The sequence below is a fragment of the Pygocentrus nattereri genome, chromosome 2 (genome assembly GCF_015220715.1).
Source record: "Pygocentrus nattereri isolate fPygNat1 chromosome 2, fPygNat1.pri, whole genome shotgun sequence".
Taxonomy (NCBI): domain Eukaryota; kingdom Metazoa; phylum Chordata; class Actinopteri; order Characiformes; family Serrasalmidae; genus Pygocentrus; species Pygocentrus nattereri.
Window position 1 is genome coordinate 19606323 of NC_051212.1, and position 27556 is coordinate 19633878.

At 39.7% G+C, this 27556-nt stretch overlaps 1 long non-coding RNA gene across 1 annotated transcript in view; it reads right to left on the reverse strand.

Moving 5' to 3' along the window:
- Nucleotides 1–822: 822 nt before the first annotated feature.
- LOC119261814 overlaps nt 823–27556 on the reverse strand; it is a 39323-nt gene continuing 12589 nt past the window's right edge. Inside the window, exons 3-4 of the long non-coding RNA XR_005129207.1 lie at nt 21941–22103; nt 823–1528 (exon numbers count right to left, since the gene is read on the reverse strand). This is a non-coding gene — a long non-coding RNA (uncharacterized LOC119261814). The remainder of the gene's footprint in view (nt 1529–21940; nt 22104–27556) is intronic.

The window sequence follows — 27556 nt, forward strand, 5'->3', positions numbered from 1 at the left end:
GATTCAATTTAAAAACAATTTGTCAATTGCAATTATTTATATGGTAATTAGTTGTTAGCTAGTGTACCATGATCATGACAGGCCTAATGACCGTTCTCCAGCATCTCTTTATCTCTCATTGTTACTGTGCCTTTAAGAGCGCTTTATGTAAACGACCTTCGTTCTGATATGCTGCCTTATTTCTTTTAGTTCAGTTTTTATAAAAGGGCTAAAGGACTATGTTTGAAACTTCTACAGTGTTTTTTTTTTTTAAAGTGAGGGTTTTCCTTGGCATGTGCCCTTTGTTTTGTGCCTTTGTGATTCCCCGTGTCTCGTGTGTTTGCTGTATTTCCTGTCCTAGGCAGAGTAAAAGTGGGCCAAGGCTGGGCTGAACCTCAGGCAGAGCTGGGGAAGCAGGGCACTCTGTAACCTTACCTTGTTATTCTGAGGTCATTCACACTTCCTCAAGGACATGAGCACAACACATCAAGTACTGCCATGCAGACACTGCATTCATTCTCTTATTTTGAATATTATATTTGGTGTACATTTCAGCACTTGGAAGTTTACTGTGTGGATCACTAGATATAATGATTTGCAGTAAAGGTGGTATCGTATATGCTGATGTTATGGTATGTGGTATGGTACATATGGTAAATGCACATTGTGTGACATTCTAACAATTGATCTGTTGAATTCATTAGCCTATAGATTCATGGCTAGGCTAGCAGTCAGCATTAATTGACAACACAGGAATTCCCATGGCTGTATGATGTATTTGCATAATGCATGCTGGGTGTTGTAGTGAGAAACCACTGATGAATGAAAAACATCAAAGTCAGCTAGTGTGGTTACGCATTCTAAAATGGGGAATTTGCTATGTCTTGATCTTGTTTTGATCGTAACACCCATAACTAACCTGAAGTTATGTGGCTGTTGGAACACAAGAGTCAAGTCAAAGTTTATTTAAATAGTGGTTCTGCTACAGGTGTTGTCACAAAAAAGTCCGAGCCCCAATGAGCAAGCCTCAAGAAAAAGCTTCCTAAGATCAAGAGGAAGAAATCTTGAGAGGAACCCAGACTCAAAAGGGGAATCCATCCTCCTCTGGGCGACACCAGATAGCAAACACTAACACAAGCAATAGGAACAGAGGAAAAGATTTTACAGGTAATATAATATAAAATTATATTGAATGTTGAGAAAAAGAAAAAAGAAACCAGCCTGTCATTGGACAGAGTGTTTAGATTAATCAATGGTAACCAAGAAATAGTAAAATGTTGGTATGGCTCACCAAACTCACTTTTTTTTTGTTCCATTTCTGAGCCCTGGAAGTAATACAGTGTAAATGAGTACTAGATGTACTGGATGTATTTCAGGCTGAACTCCTGTCTGTACACATAGATGATGCCACCTGCTGTGCTGTTTATTATTGTCTGCTGCAGGTGCAGCTTGGTACCCAAGTGCCTAGATGTCCAGAGCTCATGAGGGCTCTCAGCATGTCTGCTTTGTTGTTCAGTTCCAGCTCCCAACACACTGATCATCAAGAGCCCTAGAGAGAAGACAGTCGTGTTAAACGTTAATAAAAAACTCTGTAACTTGGCAAAGGCTAAATACACTTTACTGAAACAACCAAACAGAGCTGAACACGCTCACAACAGCTACAGCTTAAAGGGACACTCCAGCCAAAATAGAAATCACTGCTACATCTGTTGTACTTGCATCCTCCAGTGGTACCTTGCTAGTCTCTAGGGAGAGATTTCCTGGTTTAAAGATTAGGAAAATAACCTCATATGATGTCTCTTGAAAGTGGGAGGAACATTTGAAAAAAGGTGAATATAGGAAGCTAAATATCGCTGTTGTTTGAACAAAACCTTGTATATCCAAAATGGTAACTTTACAGGAGAAGGAAAAAACCTACTTTACTTTTAATGTAAGTCAATGGAACCAGACTGAATCATTAAATGTACAAGCAAAATAAAGAGCAATAGGTACTTTTAAATTAGGTCAAAAACTGAAAAACGTCAAAAACGGAGACGCAAGGTTTTGTTCCAACAGCAACGATGTGTAATGTCACTGGTAGGAACACACATCACATCTGTATACTTGTGGCAAATCACCATTAATACTTACTGCAGCACTAAAAGTGGGCTTCCATTCATTTATTGTGTGTGCATATGTATGTGCGCACATGTTTGGCCTATGGCTGTGGATCCGTCATGACTGTGTTTTCATTATTTAGCTATGCTAGTACACTCCTCCAACCATCCATCTCTCATTCTTGTCTCCAGTTTCCCTCCTCATGTACAGTGTCACACTCACATCTCTCTCTCTCTCTCTCTCTCTCTCTCTCTCTCTCTCTCTCTCTCTCTCTCTCTCTCTCTCTCTCTCTCTCTCTCTCTCTCGCTCTCACTGTCCCTGAATGTCTCTCTCTCCTGCTGTTGCCTGTTCACATTTATCTCCATTAGAGATGCATGAGTATTAATAGTTTCTGGGGCAAAATAAAGGAGAATGGTTTTTGCCACTTGTGCGCTCCTTACATTGTTTACCATCGAACAGACAAAGGCTTTCCCACCCTTTTAGCCTGCTATAACTGTTTTATTGTTCCTTATACAGGAACATTCATGTTCGTTAATCTCTCTCTCTCTCTCTCTCTCTCTCTCTCTCTCTCTCTCTCTCTCTCTCTCTTTCTCATGCCTACATTTTCCTGCTTTAGTTTGCTATCATTGTTTCAGAGTTGTCATCATGTTTTGTGGGACTGGTGCTTCAGCCCTTTCCAAATCCTTTCCTTTTTATGAGCAGAGGGTTGTTGGAGATATTAATCACTGTCCTCTAGTCAGGCTCCCCAGTGGCACGTTCTGCCACTATTACTTTTTTTTTTGGTGCCTTTGTGTGTCTGTGTGTTTATTCGGGATAAAAACACTCACCTTTCTTATATTGTCCCATTAAGCCTTACCAAGAACGCCTTAGCTGCAAAGTCCTGATAGCGAGGTCAGAGGTCATGTGATGTCAGATAAGATAAGAATGAAGTGTAAGACACGAGTGATGATTGTGATGATGTGGATCATTTTAAGTGGCGAATGCAATTAAAGCTTATTGATTGCTTGGCCTGGGATGCACCGCAGTGCTGCTGCTTTCTCTCCTTCTCACTCACTCTTTCCACACAACGTCTTCTCCTTCTCCTGCATTTGCTCTATCACTCTACCAACATATGTGTTACATTTTTTAAACTGTTTTCTGTCCATTTTTTCTATACTAACCCAAAGTAGTTATTATTAAAATCAAATATTAATCTGCACATAAACATTTCTGATCAGCATTCAAAGCAAGTCCCTATGTTATTGTACTGTATACTGTAAATATCTATCATCTTCAAAATGTGATAATCACTTTTCAAATGTGAGATATATGATTAATTATCACAATATTCATATTAGAACTTCCATCTCAATGTTCTAACTTTCTCTGTCATTTTACAGTCATCTATAGCTCATCATTCTGAGTCTTATTGGGAGAGCATTGAAAGAGTATCAAATAAAAAACTCATGGTGCAGGATACAAGGATGTGCATGAATGATCTAGTGTTCTAATGTTGACTTTGCTTTTGAGACCTAAACATTGAGCCGGATCTTTTCTTCTCTTTTCAGTCTGTGATGTTAATATATAAAGACATATTACGTGGTCTGAAAACTTGACGCCCCTGACTTTTAGATTATTATTTCAGGCTTTACAGTGCGACTCGCACCAGCACACCCACCCACCATATATTAGTGTGTTTTTTCTCCTGACTCAGTAACAATACTTCATTTAATTTTAACAACAAAGTCTTACATAGTGTAGCTTTAAGATGTACAGGACTGGCACCATATTAAAATAATTTTATACACATTTGTACATGCAACTAACTACATCCTGCAATTTGGGGATCTGAGAACACCTGACATTTCAACAGCCAGTATCAAAGAAAATCAATATTTTTACAATAAGAGTTTGATGTTGTATGCTAACTTTGTTAAAGTTTTTATTTATATACATCCATCCATCCATCCATTTTCTAAGCCGCTTCTCCGTCAGGGTCGCGGGGGGCAGCTGGAGCCTATCCCAGCAGTCTTCGGGCGGAAGGCAGGATACACCCTGGACAGGTCGCCAGTCCATCGCAGGGCAGACACACAGACACAGACAGTCACTCACACACTCACACCTGGGGGCAGTTTAGCATGTCCAATTGGCCTGACTGCATGTCTTTGGACTGTGGGAGGAAACCGGAGAACCCGGAGGAAACCCACGCAGACACGGGGAGAACATGCAAACTCCACACAGAGAGGACCCTGGTCACCCGGCCGGGGAATCGAACCCAGGCCCTCCTTGCTGTGAGGCGACAGCGCTACCCACCACGCCACCGTGCCGCCTTATTTATATACATACAGTCCCTTAAAAAAATTAAACTGCAAAAAAGCCTGTTTTAATTCATTTTGGGATGTCATGAGTGTGGTGGGGTTGTCTCATGCTTTACATTCAGTATTACAATTCAAAAACAAATACTGTTATGAACTGGAGTAATAATATTTTAAATATTCAGTACAGAAATAAAATTTAGCTGCCTGTTACAATTCTTTTACTATTATGTCGGTAGTTTTCTTTTTGTATGATGTGCATGTTACTATAAGTATTTTATCAAAATTCAACATACAATCATAATACAAGTGTTGATAACTATTAGCCAACTATTAGCAAATGACTGCTTCTTTTGTTTGGTCCCTTCTGGCTAAACAAAACAACAAACAATTTTGACTTTCATTAGAGGATTAAAGTGTGATTGATAGCTATATTTGCTTCTTAGCTGTGTAGTTTATCTCAAAAACAATCTTGTGACCCCCAGAAATGTCTTGCACAACTTCAAAAGTTGGGGAGGACATGTCCCCTACACCCCCACTGATGTCCCCCCAGTGAGTGAACCTCATGGAAAGAAAGCCAATAGCAGGACAGAGACGCTTAGCACTGATATTCAGATAGTTGTAAATCTACGCCTGATTCTCTGGCTCCTGCCTGTCCTGTTTTAATGTGTTTTAATGTGAGCTCGCTGGTCCTGGCTTGTGTTAGAGTGATTTTAAACTTTATTATTCTCTGGAGGGAGCAGTCAGTGCTGAGACAGCAACCAGGAGTCATCCTCCACCTTCTGTTACTTCCGCAGCCCTGCCGCTGAGAAAAGACGAGCCTACACATTCACACGCTCACACAAACTCTGCTCCTCACCATCCAGGAAGAGCCCAGGAACAGCATCCTCACCCACACCCACTGCAAGCAAACATACACACACACACACACACACTTTTTACTGAAGCATCGCACAAACCCAACAAATTCTGTCTGATCAACAGTTCAAAGATATCCGTCTCTCTCTTCCTCCCTCCCTACTTTGGTTGGTATTAATTAAATTAAATTTTTAATTACACTGTGTGTCAGGAGGGAATTCGAGGCTTTGCCGGAAATTGGTCATGCTGCTGAATCTTTGATGTGGAATAGCTTCAGTGAAGTTAAGAACAAAGAGAGAAAGATGAGGCAAGGAAAACCAAGAAAACAACACTACAAGTAGCTGAATATAGACTGGGCTTTATGGAATGCTCTGGCATTTTTCCAACCAAATCTATGTATCTGTATCATATGTTCATTACCAGGGATGTTTTGTTGATTTTTTTGTAATAATAAATGCACAATTTAGGGCACAATTTCTTTTTCTAAGTTGTACATATTGGGAAAAAAATGAACATTATATTGTAGCATCTTGTTACTGGCTCACAGTGCTGTAGGAGCAAGGGAGGCGTGGCCATGCAGAGCGCTCTTGGTAGGAGACACATTTGTTGTAAATAAATTGCTGTTGCTGTTGCACAGGCCACATTTTTTGCTTTATTTCTTTTTGCCAATATGTTAAATTAAGCAAATACATATTAATTGTGCATTAGAATGTGCAGACAGATGTACTCTGTAGAGGATGTGTAAGTGACTTCTTTTCACTTAGAAAATTAGTATACATCATTTTATCAGGTGTGCTCAAACTTTTGCACTTTTTGCATCTTAGAGTTTAGCCCAGCAACCTGCTGAGTATTTTAGTCAGTGATTAACACCAGAGATATAAAGGAAGAGTAGACAGTTCACTGGTTGAAAAATAAATGGGAATGCTCATATTGTTCAACATGGCATCTGTTTACAGGTATTACAGGTCTCACCCTTTAATACTAAAGGCCTGCAAAGAAAAGCTGCAAGTGGGAAAAGCCCTCTGTTGTGGAGAAATGCACAAGATCTACCTGAAGTGTTTCTGTGTATTACTTGAGCCGAATGCTCGAAACCCTTCAGCTTCATGTCCTGTCATTGGATATTATTTTACCCTAATACAAAACACAAGCCTTAAGGTACCACATACACACATACATACAGCTAAGCTAACTTTGATTGCTACAGGAAATATATTTCTTACAGTTTTTATGTTACCTCAATAAGCCAAGATGTTTCCACTTCATCCTGAGCAGAAAATAATTTACTGACAACTTCCCCTCATCTTTCACTGTTAGCTCTAGCATTAGCCACTGATTAAATATACAGAGGCTGAAAAATCCCCTATGCTCTGGAATGACTGGAGCAGCATGAGGAGTCGACTCCAAAAGAATTGATTGGTATAATTACAAATTTGTGTTACATTGTTATGATTATATATTTTACTGTTTAATTTCCAATAAATGGAAATTAATTTCCATTAAGTGGACTCCATTATACCTGGAGTTGTGTGTCACTGTTTTTGACAACATCAGCTATTTTTGTATAAAGTATTTAAAAAATAACTGAAAATCATTTAGAATAATATTTATAATAGAAGCCATTAGGCCAGTTGCTTCATCACCCGCCCATTGACTTTTATTATACATGACTTTCATGCCACTGTATTTTCTGTACAAGGAAATGTGAAGAATGTATAGTAATTGACTGGATACATGCAGTAGGCTGAAAAATACTGTATTCTTCAAGTATTTCTTCAAGAAACATTTACTCTAATATCTTCCTATATGGCTGGCATGTGTATATGCGTTTGCATGTATTTTCACCTGAATAAGCATTGTCCTCTCAAGAACCATATTAGTTTGACCTGGGGACAGGACAGACCTCCAGTAGCAGCTCCCATACATGTTCTAGTCAACACCATGGCTAATGCCAACGCTACCAATACCCCTGGGGACTGCACACAATCTAACTGTGTTTACAAACAGTGGCTTCACGCCACATTAGCCTGTAAACTGCATTAAGCGTCTTTTCCCAGACATTCAATTTCCTCACTTAAACCATGTTAAACCACAACAGGATCCAGCAGTGGCTTGAATATGAATCAGGTGCTGGTGAGTGCCGATGAACACTCTGGAAGAGAAGTCATGATAGCACAGGCTACACAGATTACACTGTATGTGTGTAGTTCATAATATCTCTGACCTCTGAACTATAGAGTCTATTCATTTAAGACTTACTGTCCCTCTGTTAGTCAAACTGCCAGAAAGGGACAGTGAATGCCAATGGCCAAAAAATGGACTGAACAACCTCTGCTGAACCCAAAAGATTTAGTCAATCACTCATGACATGGATTTTCTCAAACAAAATAGATAATCCTTCTTGTGTTTGATTTACCTCAACTGTGCTTAAAATAGTCTTCCTTTCTTAGCATAAAATCTCCTTATGAGTAATATTGGCAAAAAATAGCATTTTAATGCTGTCAAATCAATGATCTCCACAAATATACATCTTAAGTCACTGCTTACTTATGAGATGATTATGTAAAGTATTTCATCTGCTAAGCATACATAGTTTAACAGAATGTTAGTATAGGCAAATCCATGAGCATTTCATCAGTCAGTTACCATAGAGAACCCACATACTAGCCAACTCAAAATGAAAAATCTCTATCCACTGTAATAGACTCAGTTACAGTCAGAATCAGTGCTTCTGTGTTTGAGTTTATATATTAGCTCACATGGTACTGGCCCACTGGGAATTCTCCCGACTCTCCTGATTACCCACTTCAGCACTGGTTCATCTAACCTTGGATTTTCTGTCATCACTCACACACACACACACACACACACACACACACACACACACACACACACACACACACACACACACACACACACACACACACACACACACACACACACATTATTTAAGCTGCTTATCCTCCACAGTCTTGGTGCTGGAGCCTATCCCACTGCTCACTGGGTTGAAGGCAGGGAACACCCTGGACAGGCTGCCAGTCCATTACTAGGGTTTGTATCATAATGGTGGATCATTTTCATTTTCTTGGCCAATCACAGTGAGTTTCTGACCCATCAAGGACAATGGAGGTGGACTCTTTCAGTGATTTTCTTTTTCTTCATGATGTTTGTGGCTCCCCAGTAGTGAAACTGCCTAAGTGCTGGCCCCATCATCAGGCGATCATGAGTTCAAGCCTCAGTTCAAACCATCCCTAACCAGTAGTCCAAGACAGCCCAGCTGTGGGGGTGATAGCCCTCTTTTTACCCTCAGTCATTCAGCACAATGCTAGCCAATGTTAGCTGATGTAACAGGACTGTCAGTTATTGCTCTCCTTCAAGCACGCTGAGCTGTCCAATGCTATTGCATTGTTTTGACACAAATCGACAGTTCAAAAAGATGTGGTGGCTCAGAGGAACCATGTGCCAGCTTTCACCATCTGAGCAATGGTAGTATCATGTATTTACGGGAGACCAGGCTAGTAAGAGGAATTGGAGACTCTGCCTCTCTAAAATTCTCTTTTTATACCCAGTCATGTGAGTTGGCTTCAAATTGCTCCTCCAGCTGTTTTTTATTAGTACCAGTTACTTTTCCAGCCTTTTGTTGCCCCTGCTCCAACTTTTTTAAGATGTATTGCTGCCATCAAGTTCTAACGGAATTAATGTGTTTCATAAAGTGGAAAAATGTCTCACTTTGAATATCTGATGTGTGTTCTATGTTCTATTGTGAATAAAATATGAGATTTCCTGTTTTTATTTACACTTATTTGCATTTTACACAGCGTCCCAACTTTTTTGGAATTGTTGTAATTTGCATTATATAATTTGTTTCAGAAATAGCCATTTGGAATTCAGCCATGTGTGTGCAATGCAATGCTACACAAATAGTGCACTATTTGGAGCCAGATTTTAATAACTTCCTCCCTCACCACTCCATGAGTGTCCCTCCCGAAGCTCCGTGCTTGGTGGAAGAGAACAGAATCCCTAGAGACAAGCATCACTGGTATAGAAGCTGTGCACGAGCCTGCTACAACCTCCAAACAAGCTCAAGGCCCATTTGTAGGGAAACGTAGGGAAGTCGAGCTCCAAGACTTCAGACACATCCAAATGAGGCACTGCACGTGGCAGTCTGCCGTTCTTGAAGTCCCATGAAAATATGGGCAAGCTCTAGAGGTACACATAAATCTCATAGATTTCCACAACATTGCACTCATTCCATCTACTGACACACATTTGTGACCCATTCAAATTCATGCCAATATGGCTCTTACTCACATATTAATGCTAGATTTTGTGTAGGCCAAGGGCGTGCAGAGTCTCGTGGTGATTTGTAAAGGGTCCAACAGTGGCTGAAAAAAAGGTGCTTGCTCCCTTGTGGGTGGTAGAGGTCCTTTGTCGACCTGGATCCACCCTACAAGGTTCATTCACTGCATTTAGGGTCACTATGGGTGATGGCTACCTGGCCCCCAACCTAGTCATTAGATTAGGTGGTAGATTACTCGACAGGAGAGCCTAAATTACCCGAAATCATCACTCTGCCCAGTGCTTGAATGTCAAAGTGAAGAAATTCAGTGAAGCATGGGTAAAACGGCTGAAGTAATTATGACTCTAACCTAGCACACTATATAGGAACAAGTGAGCCATTTGTGTTTCAGCCTGGTTGACAGAGAACATTACTACAGGGAAATAAGGAAAGGTTTTGGCCCCAGAACACACAGTGCCCAGCAAATGACAAAAGGTATATATACTAGGAAAAACAACAAGAAACACCTGAGATAGATAACTTGAGGCTGCGAAGAAGACAGGAGAACTGAATAACAAGGGGGTGGAGCAAGAGTGAACAGGTGACAAAGCTGTGGCAGAGAGGGAAGAAAAGTGTCTGGAGAAACTGTGACAGGTATGTAACCGAGCCTGTGAAGAGTGGTTAACTAGGTGTACAGTGTGCTAGCATTGGTGCTAAATAACTTTCTAATGTAGTCCATTACAGAACAATGTTTTGAATTGCTAAGTTTACTTAAGACTTGTCAATGCAGGACACAGGCACCTAGAAAAACAGAGTGCTCAAGACAACCTTCATTAAAAATGAAATCAGTGCCTGAAAACATTTTTGCACTTCCTCATCAGCCAGCTGTTCCTTTCGATTCATCAGCCATCAAACCTGATGTATGCTTGTTCTATGCATTTTTGTTTCACCTCTGTTTCTTTTCTTTTCACATTGCTAATCTCTTAAGTAAACATTTTAAGCCTCCATTTAAAATTCTGTAGAGGCATTTTGAAATATAATGTAATACACTTTGGCTGTTTTTTGGTCTAAATAGAATGTATTACATAATACTGCAGTAAATCATATTTAACTGCGGCCTGTGATTTAAGGCTTCTTTGTGTTATCAGCAAATTCACACTGGGTGTTCTATCATTCTTAGTGCTGAAGAGCCACATTAACCTCCAGCTGTTCCTGTAATTAACCCCTACTCTGCTACTGACCACACTGTGGCCTTGTTTATTTATACTGTATTGCAGAATAGTCATGAGGCCTGAGACTGGTATTGATTACTTTGTTATAGAGTCAGCTTTCCTGTAGGCCATTTCAAAGGGCAGGAAAACCGAACTGTTTGAGCTAAATAGGCTGTATATGAAAATTACCCTTCACTTTGTCATTCAACAGATGCTCTTTCCTAAAGCAAATTACAGTTAAAAGCATGTAAACGGTGAATCATACAGCAGTGCAGTATTAAGGTGGAAAAATGGGAAAATTAGCTCCACATTTTAGTCCTAATACCACAAATTCATGCTGCATTTATTGAAAAACAATATGAACTTCTAGGAAATGACCTCTTGAAGAGAGTAATCGAGGACAGGTGTTCCAATCAGTTCAGGTCAAGGGAGGTTGACCTTCTCTGCTATTACAAAAGCCTCTATGCGAACAGAAATCTGCTCAACTGCAATATGGATCCATCAGTATATACATGACCTGAGGCAGTTCTGTATAGAGGAATCATGAGTTAAAATACCTCTTCACCACTGAACTGATAAGCAGCCCAGAGAGCATTTCGTTGAGGTTATTGCAAATAAATTTCCACTATTTACTCAAAGAGAAGCTCCAGACAAAATGGAAAATGTAACCGTTGCTGCGTTTGTTGTTAATGTGCTTACTCACATACTACAGTGGTAATATCGTACTGTAGCCATACACTGTTAGTAATAAAGGTTCTGTGCAGGTACATTTTGCGTTCATCAAGGTACAAACAATGTAAATGTTCCCTCAAAGGTGCAACAGCGGTATTAAGGTCCAATTGTGAACCCTAAATATATTTTTCCCAGTGGAAAAGTACATATTTGTACCTTTTCATAACCTGATGGTCAAAAAATAGAACAATAGAATATAAAGGCTGGAGACGAGACGGGGTGTGTGGAGTCAATACTACTGAGAAATATAATTTCAATTAATTATGGTACATTTATGTTCCCTGACTTAAGGTACTGACCTGTACTATATTATAGTATTATATTTATGAGCCTTTAGTTCAGTGGTAGGACTAGCATGATTGGTTGACGCCAAAGAGATTTCCAGCGGCTATATGATGCATTTTTGTAATGCATGCTTTAGTGTCATAACATTGATGAAAATATTGCTGAGATGATATAAAATCATGAAAAGAGGCATGGGGGCATATCTGCATTACAGAATACTGCATAACTGCATAAAATTAAATTCTAGTTTTATTCCCGTTCAATACATTTTGCCATGCATTACCTTACTTGTTGCATTGGCCATTTTAACAATAGAGATATGGAAGTCTTAACTAAAGTTGATGCCCCACTTGTTCAGATCTGTGCTGCTTACACTCACTGATAATGCAGTTAAGGTGACTAATTATCCAGGAAAACAGTAGCTGTCTGCTAATAACTGATAGTTTACTTACAGCACCCGATGTAATAATGAATTAAAGAGAGTGCTTATGCATTGTTTTTAATGCCTTTGCATTCAGCAAGTTCCTCATTTCTTTACTGCAGTTGGCTCTCTGTGAAAGCAGAGTTATTAATTGTGCAGTGTTTTACTATTTTGTTGGGCCTCTATTTGGTGGGGAAAATTTCATTTGAGCCAAAGACCTTACTTGGCTTCATATTGCCATGAGACTATGCAGCCTCCTTCATAACCTCATTTTCTATCCCAGGTGTTTCCTTCTCTCTCTCTCTCTCTCTCTCTCTCTCTCTCGCTCTCACTCTCTCTCTCTCTCTCATTTTGTCTTTATCTCTTTCTCCATCTTTTTTGTCTGACTCTCTCCCATTCTCTGTTCTACCTCTCCATCATCTCTTTATTTCTCTGTCCCCATTTCTATCTCGCTCTTTCCTGTCTTCCTCTTGCTTACTCTCCCTTACTCTTTCTTTCTTTCTTTCTTTCTTTCTTTCTTTCTTTCTTTATTTGTCCTTCTCTCTTTCTAGCTACCTCCCTCACTCCATCTCAATCTTTCTCTCCTGCCTCTCTCTTTTCCTCTTCCTCTGTCCTCCCCTTGTCTGTTTTTTTCTCTCTCTCTCTCTCTCTCTCTCTCTCCCTCACTCTCCCTTCCTCTTTCTTTCTTTCTTTCTTTCTTTCTTTCTTTCTTTCTTTCTTTCTTTCTTTCTTTCTTTCGCTACCTCCCTCCCTCTGTCTCTCTTTCTCTCTCGCTCTCTCTCTCCAGACTGGGAGCAGATGAATAATTCCACAGCACTCCTGCTGTATTTATTATTGCACTTAGTTTAATGGGAGTGTGTTTAAGAGCCAGTGTGTGGCTCCGTATGCCAGACTGCCTGAACAGGGAGATGATGGGATATTGCTTATCCCTTCTCCACCATGCCTACATGTTCCTCTCTCCTTTGGTCCGCCTTTTCCCTTCCTTTCATTCCCTCTCTACTCTTTCTCCTCCCATTTTGGAAAAGAATTGATTATACAAATGGAAAGTCATTGAGAAGAAATGAAAATGCACCCACTGTAAGCAGGGGTGGGGGTGGGGGGCACGCCCTCACATGCACGCATTCACTTTCAAAACACACATGCACATGGTTGCTCGCGGGAATTGAAATGAGGCGCGCGTTGATGGAAAATGGATTCAGTAATGGAGTGGCCAATGCGCGCGCAGCCCTTTAGTGCAGAGCCAGAGCTGATATCCCTGCATCCACTGACATTGAACCACAGAGAAAGGACAAGAAGGGAGGGAGGAGGAGGAATGAATGGAGAAGGAGTGGACTGACTAGTAAACATAGCATACACTCACAGGCATGCACACACAGCAATAATCTGCTGCTGCTGCCTTTACTTTTTATTAATAAAACCAATAATCATGGATAAAAAATGAAGAAAAATACACATATCAATTTTCAGAAATAGTTACAGAGTTGGTAGAGCAGATGAATGGAAAGAAGAAATATTTGGAGATGGATGGAGAAACAGAGAGGGGCAGAGAAAGGAGGGAGGTAAAGAAAAAGAAGAAAGGAAAAAGAGAAGAAAAATAGAGAGAGAGAGAGACAGAAAGAAAAGTAGAAGAAGAAAGAGAGAAGGAGAAAGGAAGAGAGGAGTGGAACAGAGAGGGAGAGAGAAAGAGAAGGAGGGATGGACACAGGGGTGAGAGAGGGAGAGAAAGGAAAGGACAGGAAAGGTGGAGTAAGAGAAGAAAAAAGAGGAAAGGGAAAGATTTAAAAACACATGTTCTGTGTTTTTGTAACATATTACATTTCATGTCCATTTAAGTAGCTTCTTCTTCTTCTTCTTCTTCTTCTTCTTCTTCTTCTTATTATTATTGTTCTTATTGCTCTTCTTCTTCTTCTTCTCATTATTATTATTTTCTGTTCATTTCAACATCTTACATATTAACACAGCCAGTGACTTTTAATTATGTAATTATGTCAGAGACCTGCTGTTAATGAAGAGAGTGCCTTGTTTTCTCTGCTCAGTGTAAAGAGTACAGAGAGCTGTAGAGCAGCAGAGTCACACAGATTAAACACTGACAGTGTTCAATACATGCTAATCTCACACTGAATTACATCACACACAGCTACATGGCAGGCAGTGGGGAGGATGGAAGAGGGAGGGGGAGGAGAAAGTGCTGTTTGTCCTCTTTTACACTATAGGATGACTCATCTCACTTACTGCTGTGCTATGAATGAAGGGCTGGGGGAGCGTGAGAAAAGATCAGTCTTCAGAAATCAGTGCCTGATTGTGTGCCTGTCTGTGCTTTTTTTGTACATTTTTAAGACAAAAATTGATTGATTTTTGAAGGAAAACCAGAATAAAACTAAAAGACTAATCTTCAATATTCAGAGCAAAAAAATGATGCAGACTTCGTAACGTTTTTTTTTAACAGAAGCTCCGTTTGATTGTTTAAAACTGATAGTGTAAAACTATTTCTTTATCTATGAACACAGTATTTATACATTCTTGGGTTTAATTTTAGTGTACATTTGTTCAAAATGGACTTGTGTCCAAATCCACAGCTTATTAACGTCTTGATTATCAAGTCGATTATGTACTATGTAATAAACCACTGATGTTCCCTTAGGCCAGAGGTTCAACTCCTGTCTTTGTATAAAAACAAGGGTGTGTGTGTGTGTGTGTGTGTGTGTGTGTGTGTGTGTGTGTGTGTGTGTGTGTGTGTGCGCACGAATCAGGATTGGGCCCAAATAATTTGAATACTTGCAGATTTGTGTTTAGTATTCAGAGGCTTTGCTTTTTTTCCCTTTTGAGCCACAAAAGAGTAGCCTAAACTGCAACACGTTTCATCAGCAAAGGCCTTTAAAAAGGATATTTTTAATATGTATAAACTATTAAATAAGTCAAGTATAGCTAATTTAGTTTAAGCATCCATATTGCCTTGCAGACAAAGAGCAACAAACTGCTGCTTCCATATGGCCAGTGAAGCTAAAGAGGAAAGAGCACTTTAAATGATCAGATAATAAGAGAAATGGGAGTATGTGACTTGTAGCCATGATTCAGCGATAAGCAGGGTTTGGATGTTGTGAACACCTTCAGAATACAGAAAATTAAGGATCTGTATTCACTCCAAGTTGTAAAGGCAATATTCAGACTACAGTTACCTTTTACATTTTCTATAGAATATTTATAGTATATTTATCCACTAAATTAAAAATCTGTACCATCTTTTAATGAAACATCATCAGTGCTTGGTTGTTCACCAATTAAAGATCATGGAATGTGAAAATCAGGCTTCTTTACAAACACAGAACAAACAAATCTCCTCAGTAGTGGACGTGTTCAGAAGTGATGAGATTAGCATCAGTGTTGTACTGGACTTGCATGTGTTTTGTTACATATTTTTAGCTGAAAATCACATAGCAACCCACTTTATAGACAAAATTGTTTGCTTAGTTCATAAGACAGCAGTGAGATTATGGGAGCAGCAGTGGGCTGAGGCAGAAGATGACATACAACATTTATTTTTTGTAACTTCATTTAAATAAGTGAATTTTACATGAAGCATTAACACAATTACTTGAAAAAAAACTACCAACTACCAACCAACAGCAACAGTGTGAATTAAATAAAAATTACAGTAGTAGAGTTTTTCTTATGTACCTTATCAATGTGTATTTTAAGGCCCAATCCCTTTTCATCTTTTGCCCCTGCCACTTAGCCCTCCATTTAAGGTGAAACAGGAAAATTCTAATGAGAAGCTGGTGAATACATGACTTCAGCTTCATGTCACCAAAGAATTAGGGGTGGGTAGTAAGTAGTTATCACATCCCCCCTCTTTGAAAGCAAATGATGTAACTAAAGCCCAGTGGTGAGGTTGCTGAACTTTACCGTTCATCTGCTATCACTGGAGACTAGCAGTGCCACCTACAGACTGCCACTAATAGCCTGTTAATGAAGCAACGTTCTTCTTTATTTGAGGGTCCCAAAGTGGACCAGAGTGGACCTAAATGCACTCTGAATATGTTACATTTAAATGTATTGCATATTGTAGTTATGTGCATTGTAATGGAATATGTTACTGAATACATTTGGATCAGTGTATTTAGCATTTAGCCATCACTACTGGCTACATATATCCATAGGTGGTTATGCTAGAATCTCATTGCGAGAGGTTGCTACGAAGGCATGGCTAGGGAATCATCTCAAATGTATAGTGATAGTTATGAGTGGTGATAGTTATCTATCTGCACCACTGGTACTCTGGTGAGGGCAATGGCAATATCTGGGAACACAGAGCCTAAAACCTGTTTATTGTGGTGAATTCTGGCAGTAGAAGAGAGGAACAGCAGCTCTGTGGTTGTCAACAAACATTTGAGTACTTGCAAAACGTGAGAGAAGGAGAATCTTCAGATGCAAACAGAAGAGCTGAGCTATGGCATGTGTCTTCCCCTCTGGCAAGCATGAGGAAGGTGTGTGTGTGTGTGTGTGTGTGTGTGTGTGTGTGTGTGTGTGTGTGTGTGTGTGTGTGTGTGTGTGTGTGTGTGTGTGTGTGCACATGTGCATGCGCGTGCATGTGTGTGTGTGCGGCAGCAGGAGGTAGGCTGTGTGAGTTCTGCCTGTCACTCTCCATTGTGCTGTACATACATCTCCTCCTGCACTCAAGGCCATATCAGCCCACGCGTGTGTGTATATCTCACATACATACACACACACACTCCACAGACAATGAAGAATTACAGATCCAGTTACACCTTTCATTCTCTAGAGAGAACATCCAAGAGTTTTCCCAAGGTCATAATCCAGTCTGCACGCCTTTTTCTTGCCCTTTGTACACACTGGGGAATACGCACTATTCACCCAATGGTGTGGATGAACCCACTCATATTGGCAATCAATCAGGTGAAGCAGTCCAGCAATCAAACAATCAATAGGATCTTCAAAACACAAGTGGCCGCAATTGACTTCTAAAATGGCTGGGCACACCCTGGAAGGTTACTATTTGCTTTTCAACCATGTCGGGGCAATCAACAGAAGCTGAAGACTCACATGGGCTGCAGAAATATGGACACAAAGATTCTACATAAATCTACATAATCTACTGTAAACTAAGCACGGATGAGAGGTAGATTTATAATCTGGTAAATAAGCACATTTATACTGATCAGCCTAGGAAAAAGGACAGTTTTATGACCAGTGATACAACCAACAAAAGAGAGCAGAAATAGAGGGGCTGCTTTGTATTCTGACAATGACAGTCAGATAAGCAGTAATAACCTCTGACAATGCCTGCATTGTTCAGGAATGCACGTTTAAAATGGCTGTAGAGCTAGACTCCAGTGTCTTTGCCCTGAAAGGTCTGGAGTAGACCGAAGCTTAAAGCGATAGTTTGGTAAAAAAAAATGTACATCAATTTTCCCTCACCCCATAAGCCAGGACATGAATGGTGTCTAGAATTTGCTTCTTTACTTTTGCACCGAAGCTATGAGGCTACTGTAGCTAATAAATTATAGGAGCTATTAGCATCAAGCCAAGTTGGATGCAATATGCCAAATACAAGTGTTTAGGAACTGTTTTGGTGTGCTTGGATTGTGTTCACTTAAATGAGAATGGGAAGTTTCTGCATGCTTGAGTTGCACAGATGTAAATAAAGTCATTCAGAGTGGTCTAATGTGAAATGCACCATTAAAATGAATGACTTTATGAATTAATGATAATTGTCCACAGTGGTGGTGACAGGGCCAGACATCAAGCATTTAAAGAGGCTTCCCATCATCATCATCATCATCGTTAACCGCTTAGTCCAGATAGGGTCGCAGTAGCAGTTGAGAGAGCAGAGAATCCCAGACGGCCCTGTCCCCTGCAACTTCCTCCAGCTCATTCCTGGGGACCCCAAGCTGCTCCCAGGCCAACTAGGCCGGTAGTCTGTGCCTGGTACACACCCACTGGGAGGCGTCCAGGGGGCATCTGGATCAGATGCCTGAACCACCTCAGCTGGCTCCTCTCAATGCGGAGGAGTAACAGCTATACTCTCAGCTCCTATGTATGTATGACAGTATGACCAAGCTCCTCACCCTATCGCCTAGTGTGTAGCCCACCACCCTGTGAAGAAAACTAATTTCCGCCACTTGTATTCACGATCTCATTCTTTCTGTCATTACCCACAGCTCATGACCATAGGTGAGGGTCGGGATGTAGACCGACTGGTAAACAGAGAGCTTTGCTTTATGACTCAGCTCCCTCTTCACCACTACAGTCCGGTACAGCCTGCGGCCGATCTCACGATCTCTCATCCCATCACTTGTGAACAAGACCCCAAGATACTTAAACTCCTCCACATGGGGCAAGTTCTTTCCCCTTACCTGGAGTGGGCATGCCAACCTTTTCCAGGCTAAGACCATGGACTCAGACTGGAAGGTGCTGATCCGCATACCAACTGCTTCACACTCAGCTGCAAACCGCTCCAGTGAGCGCTGGAGGCATGCATGTGATTCAGCCAAAAGAACAACATCATCTGCAAATAGCAGAGACACTGCCATCCGGCCTCCACACATAATGCCCTCCTTACCCCAGCTACTACGCCTTGACACTCTGTCCATGAATATTCCTGGGCCATTCAATCTCTGTCTCGGAGTGAGAGCTGTGTTTGTATACTCGATATTAAGTCAGAGTCTTTCAATGTTAGGATTGGACTCCAGCAGGGTTGTGCCCTGTCTCCACTCCTGTTCCGCTTTCCATCTGATTTTTTCAAAATTTCTACATAATTTAATGGATGAGACGTAAACAAAGGCATTCAGAGCAGTTTAATGTGATATGCTTCATTCTAAAGAAGGTTACCAACTCTGATTTCTTTACAGTGTGGATGGAAACCAGGTTTTATGCTGTCAACAAAATATAGCCATTTTATTTACTATTCAAAACCATCAGTGAACCTACACTTCTTCTTACATGAGTTTTGTATGTAATGATGATTATAGTAAAATCTGGAAAATCTTAAAAAAGAAGTCTTTGGGTGACTTCCCACTGCACTAGAAATGGAATTAAAATATATTTTGGGTCAAAAACCTTCTCAAAATGATAAAATTCAGTCATCATGTAGAATATTCATGATCATTTCATGTAACAACTTTCTGTGAAGAAGCTTTTAGAGGTCAGTGTCTGGTTCACCACTGTGAACAATTCTGAGACACACAGAAATACACCTCACCTCAAGACACTGGAGACTGCAATGAGAGCGCACATGTGAACACTGCACACTGTATAAACTGAATGTTTACTTGTTGTGATGCCATTATAGGATGATAATGTTCCTTTCTAGGCCTGGAAGGGTCCACAATGATCCAAGAGAAGGAGGAACCTGTAGTGAAAGAACTTGTGGAACCATAGTTATGGTTAGAGAATGCTCATTAACTCAAGATGTGAATGATACCATAAAATATCTGTGTATACACTTATGTACTAACTGACTATGACTGTAATATTGTATCAATGTAATTATGTCTCTTATTCTGTCAGATATGGTGTAAATGTGGGATGACCCAGACCCTAATTTGGAGGGCCCACCTGCTTAAAGGGGGAAAAAGGAGGATAGAGTTAAAAACAGCTGGAAGACCGGTACTACAGAAGAGTTGTGTATGGCCTCGCAGCCCCAGACTCATGTTTCCTTGGATGGATGGGTTCCAAGAACATAGAATAACAGTCATATGTTGATCTTTGGGTCAATGATATTATTCTTAAAGTGCTTTTTTTCTTTTTTTATTAGATTTTTTTTTGCGCGTGTAAATATATTGTATGTGAATAGATTCAATAAACTTTGGGGACTTCCCTGCAATGGACTGTATCCTGCCTTCTGCCCAATGACCGCTGGGATAGGCTCCAGCACCCCCCGCGACCCTGAATGAGAAGCGGCTTAGAAAATGTGTATGTATGTGTGAGTGCTTGGACCTCTCACACACTCACTAAAACTAGTGAGTGACTTTACCAGCGGTGTGATCGTTACAAATATAATTTGTTTAAAGAAGAACTGGTCTCAGTTGAGACCCAAGATTAAATTTGAACATGGTTCCTCTGCAAGAGAAGATTGTAACAACAGTCATGCCCTGGTGAACTGGCAAGAGTGGCCGGAAACTCTCTGTAACTTGGTTAGAGAAGGAAGGGCCAGCTTGAAAGTTTAGAGGCTATTACAGCTGCACTGCTATTACAGCAGCAAACCAAGACAAGGCAAAGTACAAATACTAAACTCTAAGACAAGGCAGAGATTATAGAAAAACATCTTCAATCCAGACTAGACAGAACTGGAGTCCTACAGCACTGTCATTCAATTTCATAGCACTGAAGGTTTTAGAATGTACCCATCCCCTGAGACCTTAAATAATGATCATTCCTTTCTGCTGTTTTAATCTTTAATCAAGATTTATTTTCTTCCTTGTGTTTTTACCCTCCCCCCCAGGATCCAAACATGTTATTGATGTAAGCTGTATTGTATAACTGTTCTGTGTTGATATTATGTCTTGAGATTTCACTGTGCCCTGTTTAATTTGTCTAGTCCTCTTATTTTCTCAAAAATAATTTTTTCATTACAGTGTGAATTTTTTGTGAAGTGACCTTGGGCTTGGGAAAGGATTTATAGATAATATTAAAAAAATCAGAAAAATGATGAAGATGATGGCCTGAACTGTGCACATGTTGTGTGGGACACAAGAAAGACTACAGTAATAAATGTCAGACACAGACTTTCACTAAAGCTACAGATCACCTCAGAACAAACAGTGATAATCCAGTCTGCACTGTGTTTGCACAGTTCTATAAAAAATTTCAAGGCTTCTTATCAGAGAAACAAGAACAGTTGTAAAAGACTGTGTGCTCTAAACCAACCCCCCCAGGCACATTTGCACACTCACTTGTGACCAGATGCTTGCACATCCTTGCAATCACAGGACCTTATGAATATTCATATTACTAGCCCTGCCCAGAGGAACATCTGCATCAGCAAAAGCATGACTGTGTGTGTCTTTGTGTGCGTGATAATGAATGTAATTATGCAACTATAATGGACTGAGGGTGTGTGAGAACAGACTGTGCAGTGATCTGTGTAGTATAAAAAAGCACACTTGGTGTTTGAGTTATTCTTCTAAGCATATATTGTTGCTGTCCATACAAAACCATTTATTTCCATAATAGTAACTTTATGGGCAAATGCAAAAATGTTTTAACAGTGGCCCCTAGAAGTATGTTATAACTCAATTAACAGCAGTTCACATCATTTTAGGGCTGTTCTAGATTAAACATGGACATTTGAAACTTATTAATATGGAACCCTGTTAGTGACATGCCATATAAATGAAAAATATTTCGTGGCCATGCTGTATTAACATGTGGGAACAAGATCCTGATATGTGGCCATGACTTAGTAAGGCATGAAAATGAGAAAATCAAGTGGTGGCCATGACTTAGTAAGGCGTGGGAATGAGGTCATGCCTTATTAAGCTGTGGTCAAGTCTTAATGGTCTCATTCTCAAACCTTAGTAAGTCATTAGGATCTCATTCCCATCCCTAAGTTGTGGCCATGAATTATTTTTATTCAATACAGTTGTTGCCAATGGTAAACTGAAAGACAGACTTGTGATGGTGTAGAATATTCTGTTCATATGGAAATGATGGACACATTTAAAACAGAAAAAAACCTGTGCATCCCCTTCTTATTAATATATTTTACTTTTAGAGATGATTGTTTCAGAGATACAGCTGCAAACATGAGGGTTTGTGTTTGTGTTACCAAATGTGACTGATGGGGAGCCAGAAAGCCTGTAAAGCAGGAAAACTCTCATCTCTCCAGTCCCCAGAGGCGTCTCTCTCTCTCTCTCCCCCTGTCTCTCTCTCTTTCTCGGTCTCTCTGTCTCTCTCGCTCTCTCACTTCGGAAGCCCCCTCTCCAGCCGCCCTGATAAAGACAAATGGCACATAACAAAAATTCCAATTAAAGTTGTGTGAGAGGGAGGAATCCCAGCACACTGGCAGCTAATTCATCCTCCTGCTGTCCTCTAACACCTACTCTCTGCTCTCCATCTCCCTCTCTTTTCCCTCTTCCCCATTCCTTCCTTCACTTTCTCAATAGTCGCTTATTTCTGATCTCTGACCACTCCATTTGTGTGCACAGTGTGGCACTGAATTATCCCTCTCTGTCTGATTTAGATTTTGGATCAGAGTCTTGTTTAATCCTGTTATATTCAATGTTGGCTCTTAATGGAGTGGCATACACACATAGACACATACACACGAGGGCTTACATAACACACATCAACTTCCGTCTGATGAGAGCTGTGTCAAGAGTTCTCAGAGTGCGAGTGATGAGTGATTGGGGAGCAAGTGTGTGTGTGTGCGTGTGTGTGTGTTGGTGTCAGTGAGGCAGCCGTGTCATCCCCATTTCTTTTGAAGCAGAGAGCCATATGCCAAACTGCCACTCACACACACAAACTGAGCTCATACAGTATCTGCTGCCAGACTGTGTCAACTTTACTCAACACAGCCGTAGCCCGAGAGAAAACTCAGCAGGGGTGCATGTCACACTCTTGTTCTGCTAATACATTTCCATGAAGGTCACACTCTATCTGGCAGATGAAGTAAAAGCAGTCTTCTGTTTATCTCTGCTTAAGTCTCAGTGCTGTCAGTAATGCTACAGCAATATGGGTATTTAGTGTTGGCAGTGGGGGTTATTCTTAGTGATACAGTTAAACAATGTGTACTTAACAAACCTACACTGAGTTCGCAGCTTTTTAGAAACACCAGTTGTGAACCCTCAGAACTTCCTAGGCCTTCAGAGAAGGTCTAATTATATCTGTAAAATAAAAAAATTACATATCTGATCATCATGCTTGTTGTATTAATCTCCATAATAACCAGAGTGATGCTCTTATTTCATTGTCAAGTTCTGATTGTAACCAAAAGTTAAAATCTTAAAAACACCCAATGGAAAATTGTCCAATCAGGATTTATTTGCTCTTTAGTTTCTACAGCCAAGTGGCTCTCTCACTGGTAAGGCCTTCAGGAGCTGGACTAAAGGCCTTACATGTTAATTCAACTACCAACATAATTAGGAAATGGCAGTGGAATCAACCAGTTACCTTTTGGTTTCTAATAGGTGACATTTTTGTTTCCAGTGGATGTGACCATTTCTGAGAGAAAGACTTTAGATCTTTAGGTATGTAACTAACTGTGAATATGAGCAAATGCAATAGTCAAACATGGTTTCATTTAGCTGTTAGAAATGGAAAATGCTGACAGCAGCTCTCTGTTGGGGATTTTTACTAAAAAGTCACTATAAAACTGTTACATACAAGGTAAAATCTATGTTCAAGTCTATTACAAGGTCAAACTAAATATGTCTTTTAAAAGTTTTAAACATCTATGTTTAATCTAGAATGGTCAAAAATATTAATGCAAAATGCTGTTAACCTAACACTAATATAATATTAGAAGTCCCCAAAGGGCACCAGCAAAAATGAGCAATATTAAAGAGTGTTTTTTCCTTCTGTTTTCACTGTTTTGACATTGATGGCCTGATTGAAGGCCCAACTCTAACAGTTATGGTTAGCCACTAAAAACACTTATTGGCAATTTTATGAGGTACATCTACCATGTAGGTGCAGACGCATCAACTGAACCAATTTTTAAGCCAGGCATTTAGATCTCTATAAATTTGTTCATATGTATTGTTGATAATGATAAAACAGTGATAAATCTGAAATATTGAATAAAGCATTTCACATCAAACCACATTGAATAACTTTGTTTACATCTCATGCAGATTTTTTTCTATCTCAAATAAATTAGCATATTGTATTGAAAGTAATACAAAATGTGTTGTCCTTAACAGGACATGTCAAAGTGTTAAGAATATGCATATTACATCTGATTCTATGCACTGAACAGGCTCTAATTACAGTTGTGTGTCATGCTGCATTATTTACCTTAAGATGGACGAATAAGTAATTGACCCAATAGGAGGTGCCATTGATGGCAACAATGGCTTAGACAGACCTTAAGTACTCTTGACAGTCGTCTGGTTATGCAAAGGCATGACAAGTTACACACACACATTTACACAGACCAATGACATCTGGGGGTGGATGATTTAGGATGAAGGTCTGATCCTTTTCCTCCCCTTGTCGCTCTTTAAATCACTCCTGTCACTTGTGCAGTGCAAAGTGTTATGACGAGGAGACCGTTAGCACCTGCCTGAGACCTTGTTGACGTTATGACGACAGTTGCCCCACCTTCATGGCTCTAACTTCACTGGCCTCTTCTAAAATAAGTTCCCTGTGCACACTGTGATTTACTGCAGTGGACAATTTAACTGATACTGTGTAGAAGAAACTATGACTCACAACCATGACTGGATCGTATGGATCTTTATTACTGAACCCCAGGGTGGTGGAACAGCCTGTAGAGCCAGGAAATGAAGCTTAAATAAGCCCATCTAAATCTGTCTGATACATTTTCTCGCTGGGAAACAGATTTTGCACAAACAGACACTTTGTAAATGCTGAATTGGTCTTTCAGAAGTTTCTTTCAGTTAGTAGCTCACCTAGGTCAGGCTAGTAACTTAGCTAAGTATTGCACCTGTAGCCTTCTATGATAATGCTAATACCTGCTAGCATCCCTGTGGGATTCTAATACCATTTCTATGCACAAATATGAACATTTTTGTCAATTTAGGATTAAAAACAGATATTTAAAGCTTTCGAATGACCTCATGTTTTACTTCATAAATATAACAGACATGTTAGAACATCTTTAAACTTGCAGTAGGTTCACAGTGACTCTTTCATTAATGGGCTCTGGTGTAGAGCTGCCACCACTGTTGTCTATTTCTAACAAGCTACTGAGTAGGCTGCTACTTTTATTCACAGCCTGTGACATGTCTTAGACTTCTAGTAGGCCTAGAGGTATTTTTGTTTCTCATGAAATTAGAAATCAAAATATGATCGGATGATTCCTCTGTAGGTTCATAATTATGCTGATGGTTAATCTAACACGTTGAGAAGTACAGTGATATTTGCAGAGTTTACATACAAAAACTACAGTACTGTATTGTTTTGTTTCCAGAAAGCACTAGGCCTTCTCTGAAGGGTTCCACTCTAATTGCATTGTATTGTTGTACTAGGACTAACATGTTAGCTTGGAGCTAGTGGATGAACTTGGAGATAACAAATTAGATTGTGACTACAGCGTTAGGTTGGAACATCTTAAAGCACAGCTTTTGTTTTAATATTGCACTTTTTAAACTACAGATGCTCTAATAAAGTAAAAATGGAAATATTAACATATTAAAGCACTAGTATTTAGTATTTGTCACTATTACACTAATATTTAGCATTTACTTTATTATCAAATCTATTGATTCATGACATCATGTATCGTATGGATTCAACTGTGAATTCTGTAAACTGTTACACCTTAATATTAGTACAATGCTAACATGCTAATTTGCCAGCTGGTGAAGAGCTACAGGATTAAATGGGAAATAGAAAAGAAGGTTATGTTTAGTTTGGTTTCCAAGACAGATAAGTGAGTTTGCAGTGTGTCTCGTCTCGTCTGTGCCTCTGAACCTAAAAAAGCTAGTTTCAAGTTCTTTTCTCCAGATGAAAACTTTCTCTATTCGTACTTGTATTTGTATCTTTTAGAACACGTTATCTTTTCATTCTCAATGATGTATTTGTTGTGGGTTATATCCCTGTGGCAGACTATCCAGATAAAGCCCTGTCTGCACATTTTATTTATTTGTTTTTTTGTCAGAGCGTTTTCTCTCTGACCTCCACTCAGAGATCCAGTCCAATTGACATGAAAACTGACATCCCTTTGCTCCATATTGATTTATTCAAACACTTGTGGGTTTAGAGGGCATGGCTGCCTCACAAAATGTCTTCCTTGTCCCCTCATCTCCTGCACATGTGTCACGCAGACTGTAATTCTCTCCTATGTACGATATGCAGTGATGTCCAACAGCATAGCCCCGCTGAAGGAGACCTTCTGAAAGAAATGAATTTCCTCCTGGCAGTTAAGACAGAGCTGATCACAGTGGATTAGGAAAGATTTACCAGTGGACAAGGAGACAAGGAGAGGTGCTTTCAGTTTAATGGAGAGAAATGGAGAGTTATGTGCAGCGTTTAAAGTGTAAAAATACACAGTTGTCTCTGATTGTAACTGGTTGGTTTGGTGTGGAACCCAGTACCCTCAATGCAACTTGGAGTATAAATCTCACATTTGGATGGAATTTAAAAATCTGTAATGGACATTTCAGTATATATCACAATCATATTATGTTGTTATATTTATACAAAGGGGGTAGAAAAGTATCACACCCCACTTGCAGACCCCTCAAATCAAGCCCTGGTTATTGCTTTCAGTTTGCATTACTTTTCAACTACAATAATATAATATAATTACATATTTAATTACATAGTGGGAAATATAATATGCATTGTTAGAAATATAACGGGTACTAGCAGGTACATTTCTCATTCGTCAAGGTACTGACAATATAAATGTACTTTCAAGGGTTCAACAATGGTTTTAAGGTCCAAATATGAACCGTGGTGTGTATATGTATATACAGATATATATAAATATATCTTTTCATTACCTAATATTTTAATACAGAACAATAAATAACAACAATAAAAAGTGTGTGGAGTCAATTTAACATATATAACAAAATATAATTTCAATGGATTATGGTACAATTATGTTCCCTGACTAAAGGTACTGCGATAAACTCTTGTGGGTACCACCCCAGTGATAGTTTTGGCCCTTTTTTAAGAGTGTGTGAAAATATAATAGATCTTTTTTTCTGCAAAACAAAACTACACACAGATGTAACTGTTCATTGAATTCAAATCATAGTAAAAACCTCCTCTTTTGCTTACAAGCATGACTGAAAGTTTAAAACGGCCATTTCTGACTGGATCTCTTCATTTGCTTCAATAGTTGGGTCTCCATCCACAGGTTGATGTGATCTGATCTCAGTTATACTCTTTACTCACACTCAGTTATCACTCTTACTGCTAAGCATCTAATATAGAGGCCCAGTTTGGTCTGTGATTTATTGGAGTGGATAGGCTATTAAAAATACTGTGTAAAAGAAACTATTACTCACAGCCATGATTTGATCTTACAGATCTTTACGACTGAACTCCAGGGTATCAGAACAGCAAGCAGAGCCAGGAAATGAAGCTTAAATAAGACCACCTAAATCTGTCTGATATTTCTGCTCTCTGGGCTGGGGGTTTTGCACCAACACTTAGAGGATGGATTTTTACTCTTTAGATGTAGCTTTTGATGTAAAACTGGGTTTTCAGAAGTGCTTTGGGCCAGACTTTCATAATAAAAATTGTG